Source organism: Grampus griseus (genome assembly GCF_964374135.1).
Source record: "Grampus griseus genome assembly, chromosome: 16".
Classification (NCBI taxonomy): Eukaryota; Metazoa; Chordata; class Mammalia; order Artiodactyla; family Delphinidae; genus Grampus; species Grampus griseus.
The window spans coordinates 57,088,226-57,107,915 of record NC_139010.1 but is presented as its reverse complement, the minus strand read 5'-3'; positions in this window follow the sequence as shown (position 1 = coordinate 57,107,915).

The window sequence follows — 19,690 nt, the reverse complement described above, 5'->3', positions numbered from 1 at the left end:
TAGTTAGATAAACATGCATTCACAAGAATTAAGCCCATTTTAACTACTCCCTCCATTGCTTCCCTCTGAACCAGAAAGCTGTCATTCCTCCACTCCAAAACTACTTAATTATCAATGTACCAAAACCAGCCAAGGCATAAGGACTACAGCTCTGAGTTAAGATGGTCAGAATTCCTGCTCTCAGAGAGCTTTGAGTCTAATGGAGGAGACAGGTAATAAAGAGGCAAACAGATAAGAATGTCAGGTAAAAAATGCCATGAAATAATAGCATTTTCTTTCACAATCACTACAGTTCTAAAGTCTAGTGAGCGCTTAGTTTAAGCAAGGCACTTTGCTAATTATGGGACTAATAATCTTGTTTGCAAGCGTAGTGTTTTTTATAGGCTTCATAGAACTTTACACTCTTTGATCCTCACAACAACCTCATAAAGTAAATAGGATGGGCATTGTTTTTGACTATTAAGCCCATTTTGCAGAAGAGGAAACTGAGACTTATTCCAGCAGCAACACAGCCAGTGAGTGTGTGAGAACACACAGCCCTCCAACACCAGCATGCTCTTCATGGTGTCCAGGTGCCACAAATTAACGAGTTTGCTAATAGCTTATCTGTGTTTCCCCAGGCAGCTCTGATTCAGTCACTAGCAGTATTGTGTGCCAGTTTTTAACAAATGTATACATTCATATATTTATGCAATGCCTTTGGTGGTTTGGCAAATGTGCCTTGCATCTTACTGTCATAATCAGCCTTTGTAGGGAGGGACCGATGTGGGCAGCCAGGAAGAGGTTTGCCAGTATCAAGAGATCGCAGAGCAAGAAGGCTGGTTTCCGGGTCAAGAAGTGCAGGGTGAGACATCTGGGGAGGTCAAGCGGCCACTAGTTCAATAGCCAGGACTCGGACTTCCCTGGTGGCGCAGTGGTTGAGAGTCCGCCTGCCGATGGAGGGGACACGGGTTCATGCCCCGGTCCGGGAAGTTCCCACATGCCGTGGAGCGGCTGGGCCCGTGAGCCATGGCCGCTGAGCCTGCGCGTCCGGAGCCTATTGCTCCGCAACGGGAGAGGCCACAACAGTGAGAGGCCACGTACGGCAAAAAAAAAAAAAAAAAAAAAAAGCCAGGACTCAGGCGCAGCTGGGGTGCCCCGGGCAGGTGCATCACGGTGCACGGCTGCAGGGGGACAGCCGAGCTGGGCCGGCAGGGTTTTGGGGCCGTGGGCACGAGCAGAATGAAATGTCTCCCAACAACTGAGGTGGTGGCTGCCTTTGGAAGTCTGCTAAATGAGGTGGCACTGGCTCCACTCCCCGCCCTCCCCCGCCCAGCGCTCTGCCTTCCTGGGACTCAGCGCTCGAAAAAGGACAAACCAGAACAGAATGTGCCCATCTTTCTTCAGGTTTCTCAGTTTTAGTCTTTTTGTTTAAAAAAACAAAACAAAAAACCCCACACAGGACATGTTTTATTCATTCTCGGATTGGTTCTGTAATCATTCCGCTAGGTAACCTCTCTATGACATACACGCACACGGCTACATATCAATCCCTCATGTTTGTGGGTACCGTGCGGTTAGATGAACCAGCGCCCAAACAGGGAAGCTCAGGTGGATTTGCCATCGAATTGGGGCTGAGCTCTGTCAAGACATCAGGTAAAACGGAGGGGTGGCAGGAAGCAGGCTCCGGGCAGGAAACCAGACAGAATCGAAGGAGACTTGCCCTTGGGCAAGAGAGAGCACGGTGATGCTGCCGACACGGGGGAGCAGAGGCTCTTTATTTTTTCCTCCTGCCTTGACCAGTGGGATGCAGACCCTGCGGAAGGTCATCCTTTCCAAAGTAGCCTGGTCAGAGCAGCAGAGAGTCAAAGGGTCTGAGCTGCGATAATTATCATTACTAGGAAGACAAGAGGTCTGGGGGCTGCTGAGTGAGCTTCTCTGTCACACAATAGTTAGACCCCATTTTTCTATAGTGATCAGGATGTCCTTAAAATGACATGTGGGATCAAAGTAAAATGTAAACTAGGGGAATAAAGAACAAAGCAAACCTTTAAATTAGAAGAGTCTGATGCTGACAACCTTTGATCAGTTTGATACCATTTGATTCGTTGCTTTTTTTTTTTTTTTTTTGGCTGCGTTGGGTCTTCATTGCTGCGTGCAGGCTTTCTCTAGTTGCAGCGAGCAGGGGCTACTCTTCTTGCAGTGTGCAGGCTTCTCATTGCTGTGGCTTCTCTTGTTGTGGAGCATGGGCTCTAGGAGCATGGGCTTCAGTAGTTGTGGCATGTGGGCTCAGTAGTTGTGGCTTGCGGGCTCTAGAGCGCAGGCTCAGTAGTTGTGGCACACAGGCTTAGTTCATCCACGGCATGTGGGATCTTCCCGGACCAGGGCTCGAACACGTGTCCCCTGCATTGGCAGGCAGATTCTTAACCACTGTGCCGCCAGGGAAGTCCTGATTTGTTTTTTAATTAGCCGCTTTGTGATTGAATCTCTTGAACCCATTTCCTAGTCTAGAACAGGACGGGAACAGGCCAGAGGAACTCCAAGATCCTCCATCTCAGAGATACTGGGTTCCTGGGAATAAAACTGCAGGAGAGGGATAGAGGCAGAAGAATACTTGTAAAGAATTCTGCAAGGTCACTAGATGCGTTCAAATCTTGCTAATTCGCCTTTTCTCTGCATCGCATTTCACAGTGTATAGTGTTTTCAAATATATTAGCTCCCTCATTAAATCCTCACACTGACTAGGGGCCACCTCGTTTCACTGATGAGGATGGGGCTCAGTGGGTGGGATTAACTGAGTTACCCAAAGGGATGTGCATCACAGAACAGGACACACATGAGCCCGGGGAGTCTGACTCGGCCGCCCTTGGGCAACGTCTGGCCCTTGAACCTCTCATACGACTCACTTTGGCTATACATGCCTTCATCTGTTCCTTGCCTCACACACTCTCAAATTCTTACCTTGACTCCTGCCTACGGCTCACATTCCTGTCCTTGCCCCCCACTCCCGTCCTTGGGGTACATTTGTTATTGTTGATCCAGCTCAGAACCCGAGGTTTACCCGGTTACGCACATAAAGCAAAAGGGTCTTTCTGCCACATCTCCGAACGGGAAAATCAATTCAACAAATATTTATTGAGCATTTACTCTGAGCAAGGCATGATCTGTATATTAAAAAGAAAAATGGTATGGCCTTGGGGTAGTGGAAAAAATAAAAACATGGTTCAACCAATTTGTACATGTCTGGGACAGTACAGGGAACAAGGGAGGCTCCACAAAGTGCTTTTCCAATCAGATTAATATCTCTATTTATTCCAGAATAGGAATAATGACATCTCGAAGGCTATGTCATCCCTTTGGATGGCACTATGACTTCCGTTCCAGAAGCCATACAAGGAGCTACATGAGGGAGTGGTCTTTGCCTGGGGAAGGAGCTGGGGTCAGAAAGTGAGCGGCCAGAGGCAGCGGGGCACGCACACCGGGAATGGAGTTACAGTGAAGTGGCTTCTGGGATTGAAGCGAGATTAGCAGGGAATGTTGTGCTGTCTGCTTCTCCTTAGCTACTTTTCCAGGGTCCCTTCTTCTTTCCACTTCTAGTACCCAGTTTGGATCCATGTGCATCTTACGTGTGCTTTTTTCCTCGCAGAAGAATCACCATCCATAACCTTCTTGGCACATGAAGCTAAGAGGTTAATTCAAGGTTTCTAGAAATGTATTGACTGATAGAAATTGGAGGTACAAAAGAAAGCAAGCAGACAGGGACTAAGGCCCCTGGAGAATATCCCCTTAGCAGTTAGGCTAAAAAAACATCTGCCTTCTGGGGCATCACGTGGAATCACAGAAATACAGGGACCCTTAGGGCATGTGGCACTCAAGTCCCTGACACCACTTCCAGCAGAAGGCACCCAGCCTCAGCCCAAACGCCTGTCCTGGCCATCACCACCCGTGCTGGCCAACCAGTGAATCTTCGGGCAGCTCTGCTTATGCAAGCTCCCTCTTAAAGCTCACATCCCCTATCACTTCCACTCTGTGATCACAACTTCTGCCCTGCGAGGCCATAACAAACAAGCATAACTCTTCGAATTTTCAGTGTCTAGGACTCTAATGCAAGATTAAGTGTTCCTAGCACATAGGGACCAAATTAAACATTTGAGATCCTTCCAAAATCATGAAAGAAATACGGCTCACTATAGAAAATTCCAGCCACACAGTAAAAACATTCAGGTCTTCCTGCACCCCTTCCCTGGGGACACCCACTATGAAGAGTTTGGTAGGATAGGTATGCTTCCAGATCTTTTACTATGCCTTTCTATTAATCAAGGGTGTGATTTGGTCCAATTTCCACTTCTGAAAAGCTCTCTCTGTAAATAAGATCGTCTAGACAATCTTATTTACAAAGCAGAAATAGAGACACACATGTAGAGAACAAATGTATGGATACCAACGGGGAGAGGTGGGGGGCAGGATGAATTGGGAGATTGGGATTGACATATATACACTGTTGATACTATGTATAAAATAGATACCTAATGAGAACCTATTGTGTAGCTCAGGGAACTCTACTCAATGCTCTGTGGTGACCTAAAGGAACGGAAAGCCAAAAAAGAGGGGACATATGTATACGTATAGCTGATCCACTTGCTGTACAGCAGAAACTAAGCAACTATACTCCAATAAAAATGCTTAAAATAAATAAAAAGCAAAACTATAAAAAAAACCAAACAAAAAAAGGAATGAAAAACTCTCTCTGGCTGCAGGATGGAGAATGGACTCCTGGAGGAGCCTCCAGTGAAAACAGGAAGTCCACTTAGACAAGGTGAAAAATAATGGCCTCCTGGACAAATAAATATGGCAGCCAAGGAGATGGAGCCAAGTGGGTAGATCCAATGTATTTCGGGCAGTAGAAACAGTAAATAATCGTTAACTGACTCACTGAACCAATGTCTGAGGTGACCTTCCTTTACTGTGCTCCTCTTTTGTCCACCTTCTCCCTGGCAACAGTCAGAAAACCAGAGACCTTTAAAAATAGACCCGCGCTTCCCCTCATCTGTCGTCAAAACCGTCCCTGGAGAGCAGAGCAAACAGCAGCACAGGGAACCGCCACTGCTAGACACGGAGGAGACTTTTGCTTCTAAATCCCTATTTTTATAAACACTGAGCGCTTACTAGAAAGTGACCCTCCAACATTCGTGTATATTCAGCTCATGATGGTTTCCAACCCAACGGTGGAATTCAAAGAGGCCGGATATTTTGGAAAATAACCAACTTGCACTACCTTTTGAATTACCCCCAGGGTTATCCCTGGCGTGTGAGCTTATTTGTAGATTTCTTTTCTCTTCCCACTTGTTTTTAAGTTGCTGAGTCATCCCTATACATAGCTAGGGAAGAGGCTGGCTTTGCCATGAAAATAGCTGCTTAGGGAAACAGAGCAATTTGGAATAAGCAAGAATAGCTCTTTGTGGTAACTTGAGTGTCTCATTTTCGATACTGATCTCCGTGCCTCTCGGTGTGGTTTTCTGGAATCCCATGTGGAGGCAGGTGATGGCACCACCCTTGTTGATTTCCTGGTCCACACAATACTCGGTGGCACTCTGGTCACATATGTTTAGAATGCTGAAATAAGCCCAGGGAGCAGATTTATTTTCACGTGTGGTCATAAAACCTGTAGATACCACATTCATGATGCCCCACAGATGTCTTACAATGTATTTCAGACACTACAGAGCATCTCATTTTTGTCTATGAAATGTGATTCTTACCACCAGGTGCTGCCCTAATTCCCTCCCTTTTGCTTTAATGTTTACTGCCCAGGTGACTTTAGGAAATTCGTGCCATTGCTTGAGAACAGCGTTCTTCAACCACACCACCCCTCAGACCTATGAATCCTGGGGATGGGGTCTGGGCACGTGTCATGTGAGAAGGCTGCCTGGTGTGTGCCCTTGAAGTCCTGCTGCATTTGAGCCATCTGCACTTGCATGCTACTGGGACACAGGGAGCAACTGAGTGCTCAGAGCGCAAGTGTTAGAAACCTCAGGCAGCCGCAAGTGTACGCCTAGGAACCGCAGCCAGGACCTTGAGGAGGTGCTCCACGGGTCCACATCTCTCACTTGGAAATACTTTGTCCATCATGTGAGGGAGAAAAGGACGATACCCCCGCAAAAACAAGTCAATAATAAATAGGATAGATGAATCTCAAAATAATTATGCTGAGTAAAAGAAGCCAGACAAAAAAGCAAGTGCCTACAGTAGGATTCCATCCATAAAAACTCTAGAAAATGCAAGCTAATGTATAGTGACAGAAAGCAGATCTGTGTTTGCTGGGGGACAAGGAGGGAGGGGGAGGGGTGGATTATAAAAGAGCACAAGGGAGCTTTGCGACGTGGTGGATATGTTCATCATCTTGATTGTGGTGATGGTTTCATGGGCATATACATACGTCAAAACTCATCAAACTGTACACTTTAAGTACGTGTAGATTATTGTATGTCAGTTATACTTCAAAAAAATTGAAGGAAAAACAAAAGACTACTTCAAAAGAATGAGATCGGGAGTATTATTCGTGAGCCATAGGAAGAACATGAGACAACAGTAACAGTTCTTCCGCAGCACCACACCAGGCCCACGCTGAGCCCTCACAGGCATTAGCTCATTTAATCCTCACAACAGACCCTGGAGGAAAGGGAGGTGTAGAAACGATGAGTAGTTTGCTCAAATTCCCTCAGTGAGTGAGTGATAAACCTGGGATTGGACCCACATCAGAACAATCCCACAGGCCAAGCTCCAAAGTCCAAGGAAGTATTTAGTCCTGGCTCTGCCACTAAACAGCCGCGGAACTGAGTTGAGAGGGTCCCCAGCAGATATCCCTTTGGGGGCTTGAACATCCTCCAAGCACTATTTCTTTATAATAAGATTTTCTTTTGGGGGGAGGTCACCAAATTGTCCTCTAAATTAGTCAAAGCCTATATAGGTCTTACATAAAGAACTAGCTGATGCCATTTCATTGTAACATGGCAATATGAATGTAGAAGACACTATGCTTGAAATGTGAAAGTGCGTCTTACTTGCAGCGCTCTGCTTTTAAAGGGTGGTGATTACTTGTGCCTGGGCAGCCCAGCCACTCAGTGGGAGCCCCTGCGGGGCACGTTTCCGGGGCAGCTGAGGTGACAGGCCATCTGTGGGTGGACGCTGCTGATGCTGGCCTTCTAAGCTCCACAGACAGAAGGGCTGCTCCTCTCCTCACCAGAGGAGAAAGTACCAGAATCTTAGAGCCCTTCGGCCCTTCTCCGCACCCCCGTGCTCCAGCCTGCTGGAGAAAGGATTTGAAAGTTTTCTTCCTGTCTTATCGGACCTTGGGCGTATCTTGCCCACTCCCCATAAGCCTTCCATGTCCTCCAAGTCTCAGCTTTCCCCCTTTATTGGGAAAAGAACCTGCTGCTTGGGCTTCCCTGGTGGCGCAGTGGTTGAGAGTCCGCCTGCCGATGCAGGGCACACGGGTTCGTGCCCCGGTCCGGGAAGATCCCACGTGCCGCGGAGCGGCTGGGCCCGTGAGCCATGGCCGCTGAGCCTGCGCGCCCGGAGCCTGTGCTCCGCAACGGGAGAGGCCACAACAGTGAGAGGCCCGCGTACCAAGAAAAAAAAAAAAAGAACCTGCTGCTAATTTCCCCTTGAAACTAAAAAGCTATCCCTTCATCAGACTAATGCCGTGACCTTGAGCGAGTCACTTCAGTCTTTTCTGAACCAGTGTCTTTGAATGTAATAAAAATAACAACTAATCAGTTAAATGACCTTGGGCAAATCATCTAACCTTTCTGTGCCTTAGTTTCCTCATTTGTAAAATGGGAATAATAATCCTTGTATGTCATATGGTTAGACATGTGATTGTTGTAAAGATTAAATGAAATAATGTAAGCGCTCAGAACAGAGCCTGTTACATACAGAATCCATAACTGTTAGCGGTGGTTGAATTCTTGTTGTTTACTTTGCTATTTACAAAGGGCTTTTGGTGTTGATTTTACACCCATTTTATAGAAGAGGGACCCCAATGTTCAGGAAAGTGAGTGAGTGAGTACAGTTAGAACTGAGCCCGGAATTGCCTAGCTAGTGAGAAAGCTTCCTCCTGTTCTAGCACTGGGCGGTTTTTCTTCTTTTTGACATCAGCAATGTTAACTTTGCAATATCCTTCCTAAACGGTCCCCCAAATCACTAACAATTCTTGGATTGTATGGGAGAAGAATGGGATGGAGGAAGAGGGGAGGGGGCTGGAGGGACCCCTCCACCCCCCCACTCCCCTGCCCCCTGTTGGCAAGTCAGCTAACCCTGGGGAGCTTCCCTAATTAGCAGTCTGCTTCTGCTCACCTAGGGCCTACTGCCTCCTGTAAGGGGGATTAATTTTTACTTCTAAAAGTTATCTCCTGCTAGCGAGTCTCTAAACTTCTTCTGACATGAACTCTGAAGTTATTTGGAATTGGATTTAAAGCATGTCCAGTAATCTTGAATCAACAGTAATCCTGAAGGACACTCAGACACTTGATTTAGACGGCATTTTCGTGAACCAGACTAAAAATCCGGGGTAGTGATGCCAAAACTATAACTTCTGATTCTTCTTTGTTTACTGCTGCAAAATCCCAAACCTTATCTGGCAATTCAGTGGTCTAGTTAAGAGGAATATTTTTCAGGGACAAAAACGTTGAGCTGAGTTGGCCTTCAAAATCGAAAGAAAAAAAATAGCTAGTGTCTGCTCGTTGTCAATGCTTTAATGCTCAGGGTTCTGGCTTCTTGGTGCAAGAATCAGAAAGCCATTTGGGATAATTTAATTAAAACAGTAATGGAAAGAGCAAGGAATATCTAAAACCTACAAGTTTATAGACTCGTATCCATAATCTTTTTCTTAAAGCGGACCCCCAAATTGTAAGAGCGTCATGCTCCGCTTAAGCTGGACCCATGCCTGTGATCCCCAGCTCCCTGCAGACTGGCCCCCCACCTGCGTGCAGTGGCTGCCGCGTCATTCAGCACAAGCCCCAGCTTTGCTGCCTAGAGGCCACCAGCTTCGGCTCAAGTCCTTGATAGAAAGGACTCAACCATCTCACCAATTGTTGGCCAACCAATGCCTTGACTCTCCGCCATCCAACCACCTGGAAGAGTGGGAGTCCTTTAGTATAAAAATAGGTCCATCCCTTTAGTATAGCCTAGGAGTGAGGGTGGTTCCCAGACTGGAATAAGTACAGAGGGAAGCAAGACAGAACGATCCTGAACAAAATGACCAAAGTCACAAATTCCTCCTCCTCCTCTTCTTCATCTTCCTTTCTCTTTCATTCCTTTGGAGGTACCAGTATGGCTGGGGGCTGAGAGGCAGCAGGGCCAAAGAGGTGATGAAGGGCCCTGGACCCAGGAAGTTGCCGTGGGCTGAGATGGTGGTGACAGGGCTGGAAACTTTGCAGGGTACAGAAAGGGGAGTGAGTGAAAAAGTAAGTATTTTGGGGCTAATTGGAGCCAAGTTTTTCACTGTGGGAGAAGGAATTTACAAATATGGAAGAGGGAAAGATTAGAAAGAATCCTGAGGTGACAGACTGTAGCTGGAAGTGTTGATGTAAACTTGTGGTTAGATAGATAGATAGATAGACAGATAGATAGATGATAGATGATTAGATGGATAGATAGTTAGATAGACAGAAATAGACAGACAAGTAAACCAGAAAAGGTGACTCTTCTTTACCACAAGATGTCCACAAACAAAGGTAGAAGGAATGATGGAAATCAATTTTCACTGTTCGGCAACCATCTTAGAGGCCATTGGTACAGGCATACAGAGATGCTAAGTCTGGGTAGAGGTTTGATGAGGAATAAGATCTAGCACAGACTTAGACTATCTCTCCACAAAATACTTGTCAACCACAAAGGGGAACTGGCGAGCTTACAGTAGAGAAGTCTGGCAGACACCTCTTGACCAGATGACAGAGGGTCTATCCCACTGGGGTGAAAGCTTGACATCGTGAGCCTCTGATGAGATGCACTGAGAAGACCTCAGCCTCGTTTCTGTGGTTTTCCTGTCAAAATGCATGGCTTGAGCCTACACGTGAAGAAGCATTGGAAAAACCCAGTGAGAGATCTGTACCCTTTTTAAACTGCCAAGGTCAAGAAAGATAGGGAAAGACTGAGGAACTGATCCATATTGAATGGAAATAAAGGAACGTGACAGCCAAAAGCAACATGAACTTTTGGACTGGTCTTGAACCAGGAAAGAAAAAGAAACAGTGTTGGGACATTTGGCAAATTCTGAGTGAGATTTGTGAATTGGATGGTCCTATTGTAGCAGTGTCATCTCCTGATTTGGAGGATTTGTGGTTGTTACCTAAGATAGTGTCATTGATTTGGGGACGTTACACACTGAAGTATTTAGGGGTGTGAGGGATCACGTCTGCAGCTTGTTCTCAAATACTTCAGAAAAAGAATAATGATAATGGGTAGATACACACACACACACACAGAGAGAGAGAGAGAGAGAGAGAGAGAGAGAGAGAGAGAAGAATGGAGGAAATGAAGTAACGTGTTAACAAATGGAGAATCGGGGTGAGGGGGTGATGGGAATTCTTGGTACTCTTCTTGCAATGTCCTTGTTCGTTTGAACGTACTTCAGAATCAATTATAAAAATCTGTTTCTTAAATAACCAAGCCCTGCAATTGCTATCCATGGCCCCCAAACCTTTGATAAAGGGAAGGGAGATCTTTACTGTGATGAGCAGAGCCTCTTAAAAAGGTCTAGCCATTATCCTCTCCAGTGAAGCAAGTCCAGACCCCTCTTCCGCTGACCAGTGCAAAATGCCAAAGCAAAATAAAATAAATTTAAAAATCTCTCACAAGAGTAAATAGGAAACCGGTCCTGCTTTGGGAAGACACTATGAAGTGACCCTTTGTTTACAATCTCAAAAGCAAACAACTGATCTATGGCAGAAATAGAAAGCCTTTAAAGTTTTCAAAACAAGTGCTTCTGGAAGATAGTTGGAGCTGACTGGTGCCAAGACAAGAGCACAGTCCTAAATATTCTCATCTACTTTTGTCATATTGTAACTATTGACACCTAAGGAAATTGCATGGCAGAGTCAGACCCGTGTGGGTTCAAATTCAGACTCCTCTGCTTTCTAGCTGTGTGTCTTCAGGCAAGTTACTCAACCCTTCTGAACCTTAATCTCTGCACCTATTGGGTGTGGGTAACAACAGCTCCTTCTTCTGGTTGTGGTGAGGCTTGATGAGATATCATATGCAAAGCAACCTGCATTTGGGGGACCCTCAATAAATACCTGTTTCCTTGTTTTCTGTGAAACACATGGGAAACCTTCACGACCCACCCAGATCCCTGGGCCATACTTTAAGAACCATCTCAACAGACAATGAGGCACTTGACCAGCCTCATTTGTGTCTTGCCAAGCCCAGGACTCCTGTAGTCTGTGATTTCTTGCCTTCTCCCTAATGACATTTTTCCTGCCTGTCTTTGTTTTGACCAGACATCCCTTTCATCTCATGGCCCCAAGTCCAGACAACACTTCTGACATGGCCAAATTTATTCTTTTCCCTTGAAAACATTTCCCTTCACTCCTCATGGCTTATAAGCTAGGGAAAGCAAGTGGAAAAATGTTCGTCTGTCTTAGCCTGTCTGCAAAGAGGAGAAACACGGTAAGAAACTGGACTGAGATGAATTTTTCCAAGGGCTGAACTTAATAGCAAAAAGCCAAATAAATCTCAAGGAGTGTATACACAAGACACAGGGGCACTGCTTTTGAGTCCTTGTCTCTGAGAAGCTGGTTTATCCTGAGAAGAACATGCCGTCTTTTAAAAGCCAGCCTGATGTCAGGGTCAGCAATTGTTCTTGGTCTTTCCTCTTGTCACTTCTCACACACACTACAGTAGGGGGCTTCACTCAGAAGCCGCTGTTTCAGGACAAGCCTCATAATCATCTCCTACCTAATCCTTTACCATCATGTCTGTTGGGATGGGAAGGGAAGGGAGAAGGATGGACCCGCTGGGCTTTCAGGCTCTTACATTAATTGCTTCAAGCCAAGGCAGGACAAAAAGGAAGAAGCAGAGGAGATAAATGGCCTAGAGATGCTCTGATTCTATTCAGCTCCAACTTCCTGTCCTGAAGCCAGCAAGCCTGTTCCAAACATGCGTCTCACAGAGCATCACAACACGAGAGATGTTCCTCTAGTTTTCCTCCAGAAAACAGAACTAGGAAATAGTACTACTTTGAAAAAAAAAAGCTTTCTTCCCCTTTTTTCTTCTTACCAAAGAAATGCATAGTCATACTAGAAATTTTAGCAAATACAGATAGGCCAAAACTAGGGGGAGGGGAAAAAAAGGAAAATCGTCTATAATCCTTCTGATATATACATTTTTCCTTTCTCCAAAAATAGAATGGTCCCTGCAGTTTTCACTTAACAGAGAACTACAAAGCATCATCCCTTGCCATTAAGAAACCTTCCAAGCTCTTCTTTGTGATGGTTGTATTGTGTTCCTCAGGACCACAGTTTATTTAACTAAATCTCTAATGGTGAATATTTAGGTTGGTCCCCACATTTGACTATTTTGATAATGCTGTCAGGGAAATTTTACTGTGCAGTCTTCACAGGTAGCCATGATTATTTCCTTAGAATAAGTACCCACAGGTAAACAACAGTATGCACATTTTTGAGACTTTTGCCATGTATTGTCAGCTTTCCTGCCAGAGAACTTGTACCAATGAAATAACACATTCTTATTTTCAGGCGATCACAGCTGCCAGAGTTCTTCCATTATTTTCTTTACCCCACTGTGAAACTAACATGTGATTTATTTACACAGTTTGGAAAGATGGGTTAGGTTTAGTAGCTTGTGGAGAATCAGAAAAAGAAGAGAGTGCTTTAAGCATCTGTTCAAGAAAACATGGGTTGTTACTGGTGATACCCCTCCACCACATAGAGACCTCAAAAACCAGGATTTAGAAAATAAATCTTTTCTTTTTTCTTTCTTATTGTAAAAGTTACACAAGGTCAATCTAAAAGATTTGAAAATTAAAATCATTAAACATCCTCCAAATGTCCACAACCCAAATGTTAGCACTATGAACGTTTTGGCAGATTTCCTTTCAGTCTTTTTTCTTTACATATATGTTTTGTTTGTGTAAATGAATAATATTTTCCATTTTGTAGTCTGGTTTGTCTTCTTTTGTCCAAGGGCTTTCATGACCTTCCCCTGCCTTGCTTATCTCTAATGCCTTTGGGGGAACGGGCAAAGTGGTGTCCCAGGCAAGGGGAGTGCATTCTCAGTCTGGCCTGCAGGAGGAAAGCCACACATCTCTCCAAGCGTTTGACCTCTGTCTCCAGACTTTTAAGCACTCCTAACTGGACCTGCCTCTACAACAATCCATAAGCCATTAGCTGGGGCTATATTAAATCCAGAAGGGCTCATCCCTAAGACCTCAGCTTTTATTCAGGGTCGATATAATAAACGACCATCTGAAGAATGTTTCTGCTTCTCCTGCAGAAGTCTTTGGAGGAAGTGTCTATTATGCGCCTCACTGTCCTTATATTGAGATTCTCATGACAAATTTGTGCTTACATTGAACGTCAGGGAAAAGTTTGCCTCTCCTGACAAATGGCTATGCTTCCTTTTATCCAATAACTCATCACATTTCCCCGTTCTCTTTAGCTCAGTTTAATGCACAATTGGAGGAGCTCTCTTCTGCTGGGTTTCTGGTTTAATCATTTCCTCCCTTCACCCATATGACTTTGGAGAATTCATCTTTAATTTCACTGTCCTGGGGCCTCTATTTTTAAGTGTCAATCATCTCAAATTTGTTTGGACGTTAGCAGCAACACAAATCGTAAATAGTAACTGACAATCTTGACCCCTAGGCCATGTCTTTAAAGTCATAGGTGCCTTAGTAATTAATAATTCCTTTCATTAATTCCGAGTTCCTTCCTGGTATTTCAAGGCAACTGTGCCCAGAGAGCTATTATAAGATGCAGTTGAGGGCTTCCCTGGTGGCACAGTGGTTGGGAGTCCGCCTCCCCTGCCCTGCAGGGGACACGGGTTCGTGCCCCGGTCCGGGAGGATTCCACGTGCCGCGGAGCGGCTGGGCCCGTGAGCCATGGCCGCTGAGCCTGCGCGTCTGGAGCCTGTGCTCCGCAACGGGAGAGGCCACAGCAGTGAGAGGCCCGCGTACCGCCAAAAAAAAAAAAAAAAAAGGATGCAGTTGAAGATATTAGGCCTGATTGAGAAGAATGGGATTTTTTAGGAATGAATTGCTATATGCTGGTGTCACTTAGTCCTTTTCCTATATAACTAAAGTCCGGGTAAGACTCTCTGGTCGAACACGGCCTCTTATTGATATAACAGTAGGTTATTTCCCGGCAAGGATGATAGCCACGCCACTTCCATAACGGTCCACGTGGCAACTGATGCAGTGGAATGGAGAGAGGGGCTTCTTGAAGTGCCCACGGACCCATGAGAGGGGGTGTTCGCTGCCTAAGAGACTTACTCCTTGCAGTGGAGACCAAAGGTAGGCTCTGTTTCTGGTTGAGAACACTTCATCTATCTTTTATCGATTTCCTGGGAGCAAGGAGAAGAGAAGTTCCCTCCATTCACATCTTTACCCCCCGCACCCCCATCCATCCCTCCACACTGATGACCCACCCCAGGTCCCTCTCAGAGAGGGAGGCTGAGATCAGCCCAGGAAAGTCCCCAGAGGTCACCACCCAGCTGTCTCTCGGCAGAGACGTGTGTTATCACTGCCTTTCGGCAGGTCTGGGCGGGTGACAGCCTCGCAGTCTTCTGTCTTTCGGAGCTGCCCTGTGCCTCTCTCACCTCTCCTCTGAGGGCTGTAAATTGGTTCACAAATCCTGCAATTCCTTTAGCTCATGCTCCGCTGAGTTTCCTAGGTGATTTTCTGGTTTATTTCCCGTTGCCTGGTTGCTAAGATTCCTTGTAAATTGCATTGCCCTCTGCTTGGCTCTGCTCTGCCATTCGTCCAGGCTTGCGACGCGGAAGCTCTTGTCCCGGCATTTGCCATGTACCAGTCATGAATCGATCTAAAGCAACGGCTCTGCTGCAGGCAGTTCCCCCACCTGCACGGCAAGGAGGCTGCACAGCAAGGGGGCGGCACAGCGGGCAAAACCCCAAGGGCGCAGAGCTAATTTATGCCACCAGGCAGAGCTCATCTTTCATGTCTGTCTCACTCCGGAGGAGAAATCAATATACTGAGGTAGTGGGATTGCTCAGCGCTCTTGAAATGTTTCTTGACACCACCCCATCACACCCTGGGGACTGCAGGTGACTGAAAGACAGACAGATGCCCCTCCTCTAGCTCTACAAAGACAGAGAAGATGTGAATGGGAAGAGGTGAAAAGTGCAGGCTCTAGTCAGAAGACCTAGGTTCAAATGCAAACTCTGCCACTTCCTGGCTGTTTGACCTTGGAGAATTTCCTTAAGCTCTCTGTGCTTTAATTGCTTTTCTATAAACTAGGAATAAAAAGCGCACCTACTACATTGGATCGTCGTGAGGTTTAAATGAGATATTTGTAAAGCATAGTCCCTGGCAAAAAGTAAGTGCTCAATAAATGTTAACTATTATTACTATTATCATCATCAACATCATCATCCCAGAGCAGCATGCCTGCAGCCAGTGAGCCCTGCACCCTCTGCAGCCCTTTGCCCGGCCGATCCGTCTCCGTGCAGCAGCCCTGTTATTCTGACCACACCTTTGGCTTGGTGTTTCTTGTTAGTTCCCTCCCTTGTCTGTCTTCCTCTCCAGTTCCCTCTGGTTAACATGGCGGCTTTATATTTTCTTGCACCCTTTCATTGGGAGAGACGAGCCACTCATCATAATGAAAAGAGGGGCCCAGGCTTTCTCAGCAGCCACCAGTGGCCAATGTGCTGATGGAAGTATCGTTCCACGTTGACCTTCCTCTTAGCTATCTTTACAAAAGAGCATTGCAGACCTTGGGGGCTTAGAAGCCTCTACTTTTGCAGAGCCCTTCATGGAAACTCAGAGGTGGAAGGAGCCTTAGTGGTCATTGAATCCAAACTCCTACCATGCCTGGGAATGCTTTTCCAGCAACCATTAGTCAATGGAAACTGCAGATCTACAGAGGAAGAGCCTGTTCCATTGATGGGAGGGCAGGTCAAGATGTTAGACAGTTATTTTTCAAATTGAACTGAAATGTGTCCCTTTACCATTCCTCACCCTGCACCTCTTGGGAAACACTGGAAAAGACCAGACCTTTTAAACACAGCAGGCTTTTCAGCCATTTGAATCTGCCTTCCCATCTTTCCTTAGCCTTCTCTTCTCCAGGCTAAATAGCCCATATTCGCTCAAACATTCCAGGCGTGGTTTCCTGCCTCTTCTCCATCCCGGTCATTTCCCTTGAACCACACCCTGGTGTATTAATATGCTCCTTAGAATGTAGAGCCCAGCCTGGGATGCCTTCTTCTACCTGTGGTCTGAGCAGCCCGGCAGCTCTCCCTGTCCCCCACCATCATGAAGTTAGATTGCTTCTGTAATCTAGCATTTGAATTGGCTTTTTCCAGTTGTAGCTTTGGCAGCTAAATCCTCTCCCGAGCTTCCTCTCCGGGACTTGATGGTAAGCCATGACTCCCCTAACCTGTGCTTGCAACACTTTTTTTTTTTTTAATGTAAAAGTGGAGCTTTACATTTGTTCCTTGTGATCTTTGCCTCAGCATTTCTGTTTCCTCAACCAAGCCCAGATGCATGCGAGAAGGGGGTGGACTCGACCACACCAAACACTTCGAGAAATATGAATCTTTACAGTGACCTTGGGCCGTTCGTTTCTCTTTCAGCAGCGTCTCTCATGACACTGTGTACACAGTAGGCACTCAGTAATAGCTGAATCGGCATCTAGCCTGCTGTGTCACCCCCCAAAGTGTAAGCTCACATATGTGCTGTGTGTGAAGGCGCTTTGAATATCCTCAGGAACTGTGCAGACACCAGTTACTTGAATATCGCTATTCTTACGGCTGCTAGAAGCTTATCGAAGGCAAGAGTCATAGGTTGTTTTTCTCCATCTCCATAGGAGCTGGAAGGATGTCTTTTATACAGTGGGCACTCCATGAAAGCTGCTGGTTGAACTGAATTGAAGGCGCTTGCCCAGCATCTCAGACACAGAAGTCCAAACGTGGGATAGAAGTTTCTGGCTAACACACCAGAAGTTTCTGGCTAGGGTGTGACAGGCGATGAGGGCACAGCACAAAAGGGGAAAGAAAGATGGGAGGTGGCGGCTATGCTGAACCTAAAAGGCATCATTTCCTGCGTGTCTACATTGCGTCAGCTACGCCTACATAACTAGCCACTCCACGGCTAAATGGCTTCAAGCAACAAGCATTTATTACTGCTCATGAGACCACGGGTCAGCTGGGCAGATCTAAACCAGGCTCGGCTGACCTCAGCTGGGCTCAGTCTTGCATCTGCAATCAGCTGGTGGGTCCGCTGGAGGCTCTTCACACACATGCTGGTGGTTGGCTGGCTGTAGGCTGAGGTGATGGGGTGACTGGGCCATGTGTCTCTCATCACCCAGAAAGCCAGCTCATGCTGATTCGCTCAGCCGCTTAACAGAGTTCCAAGAGAAAAAGCAGAAATGCACAAGGTGTCTTGAAATGTTGGCTTATCACTTCCACTGCATTCCATTGGCCAAAGCCAGTCACAAGGCCAGCCCAGGTTTAAGGGACGGGGGAGGAAAAACCTCCACCTCTTCATGTGAGGAGCTGAAAGTCACATTGCGAAAGGTGTGGATACAGAAGAGCATGAAGAATTGGGGACATTTAAATCATCAGTTTATCCCGTCCTCACTTCCTTCCCTCCTTCCCTCCCTCCCTCCCTCCCTCCCTCCATCCATCCAATACACATTGACTAGACACCTGCTACACGACAGGACCATGCCAGGTGTTGGAGGCGTGGCTGGAGAATGTATAGATTGGTGACATGAACCCTAGACTTTGGAAGAAAACCACCACCGAGGCAGATTAGGAGGAGGACTCCCGGTAGCCACAGAGTTGCTTTTACAGGCGTGAATAACCTCTGTCTCGCGGTGGCCACAACAAGATGGTCCTCGGGCAGCTGATTTGTCCATGTGCATTTGCTTTTGCGACCAGGCTGAACCCACATGCCTGCCCAGGATTGCTGCTGCTGCAGCCAGAATTCTGAACAATTTACAAATTCAGCCTGTCACTGTGCACCCTGCCACGCCACATGTCAATCCAGCCCCAGCGAGGACATAAACAACCTGATGGGCCCCTTGAGGACTCAAGAAGCCTGGCAGCTTTCGTCGGCCACAGAACTCTCCCAGGGTGACTTGGGACAAGGCTGGGACCGCTGGGTCAGGTGCAGCCCAGGATAGAGAGCCCCGTGCAGAGCTGTTGGCAGGGCACTGTTATAGCTCAGTTTTATGAGCTCTTAGATCTCAACATTTACTAAAATGATGGAGTCTGGCAGGAAGATTAAGCACCGCTGCGCCCTTTAAATCATCAGCACCAACCATCCTGGGGGCTAGATTTGTTTTAGGCCCTGACATGATCTCTGTGTCCAAGACCGAGGGAAATGAGCGGTTAAGAGCTTGGGTTCCTCGCCAAGTTCTGTCACTTACTAGCTGTGTGACCTTTAGCAGGTGACAGAACTTCTCTCTGCCTCAATTTCCTCTTCTGTAAATGGGGCTGTAAGCACTTGAAAGAGAATGCCTCTCGAGGTTCAAGCACACTGTTATAGAATCCAGTGACTCTGGGGGCTCGTGGTGGCTTCCAGTTCCAGGAAGAGCCCCTCCACTCCCAGCTCCCCCTGCAATGACTTGGAACTACTGGAGGCCTGGACTCATGTTTCTGTAGGAGCCAGAGTCAGAAGAGATGCCCCGCTCCGTACTTAGACGACCCCGACTCTGGGATACTCTGTAGTCACTCAGAATTGCCTTGGAGCTGCTTCACGCGGCTGACTTGCCAGGTAACTCTGGACAAGTCATTTAACCTCTCTGAGCCTCTGCGAGGTGCCATAATGCCCCCAGGGGCTTTGGTGGAACAAATAGTGCATCAGGGATGAAAATCCTTTAGCAATTGTGAATCTCTGTGTCATTTATTCATTTGTTCAACACACTTTTACTCGGCACCACGAACCAAGCACTGTGCCAGGCCCTGGAGAGAGAAAGATGAGTGAGTCTTATCCTAGCCAGACGCTCACAGCCACGTGGAGAAGCAGGCAGTCGACAAGCTCCTCACAGGCACGGGGTCTACAGGAGCCGAAGGAGCGGCAGCAGGTGCGCCTGCATGTCAGGGAGAAGGCAGGAGCAGTTAAAACATGGTGACCCGAAGGGACCAGCCAGGCCAGAGATACCTGGAGGCAAGCGTACCCCCAGTCAGAGCAGTAGGGCAGGTGACAGTGTGGCCTATGTGGCCATGATAGGCAACTGCAAGCTGTCTGGCTGGGACCTTATCAGCAGTGAGGAAGGAGGTCAGGATGGGAGAGGAGAGGGCAAGCTCGCGGAGGGCCTTGTGGGCCAGGCCGAGGGGGCTGGAGTCTAACCTGAAGGTCACAGGTGTCCATTAGCAGCCGCAGCAGCTGCTCTCGTGGGATCTAACCTGGGCTCGCCAGGCGGGAGCAGCAGTGCTGTCGGCCAGGCCCTCCTGAGCGCTTACTCCGTGCAGGACGCTGTGCTACCAGCACACCTTCCCTGGCAAGCTCACC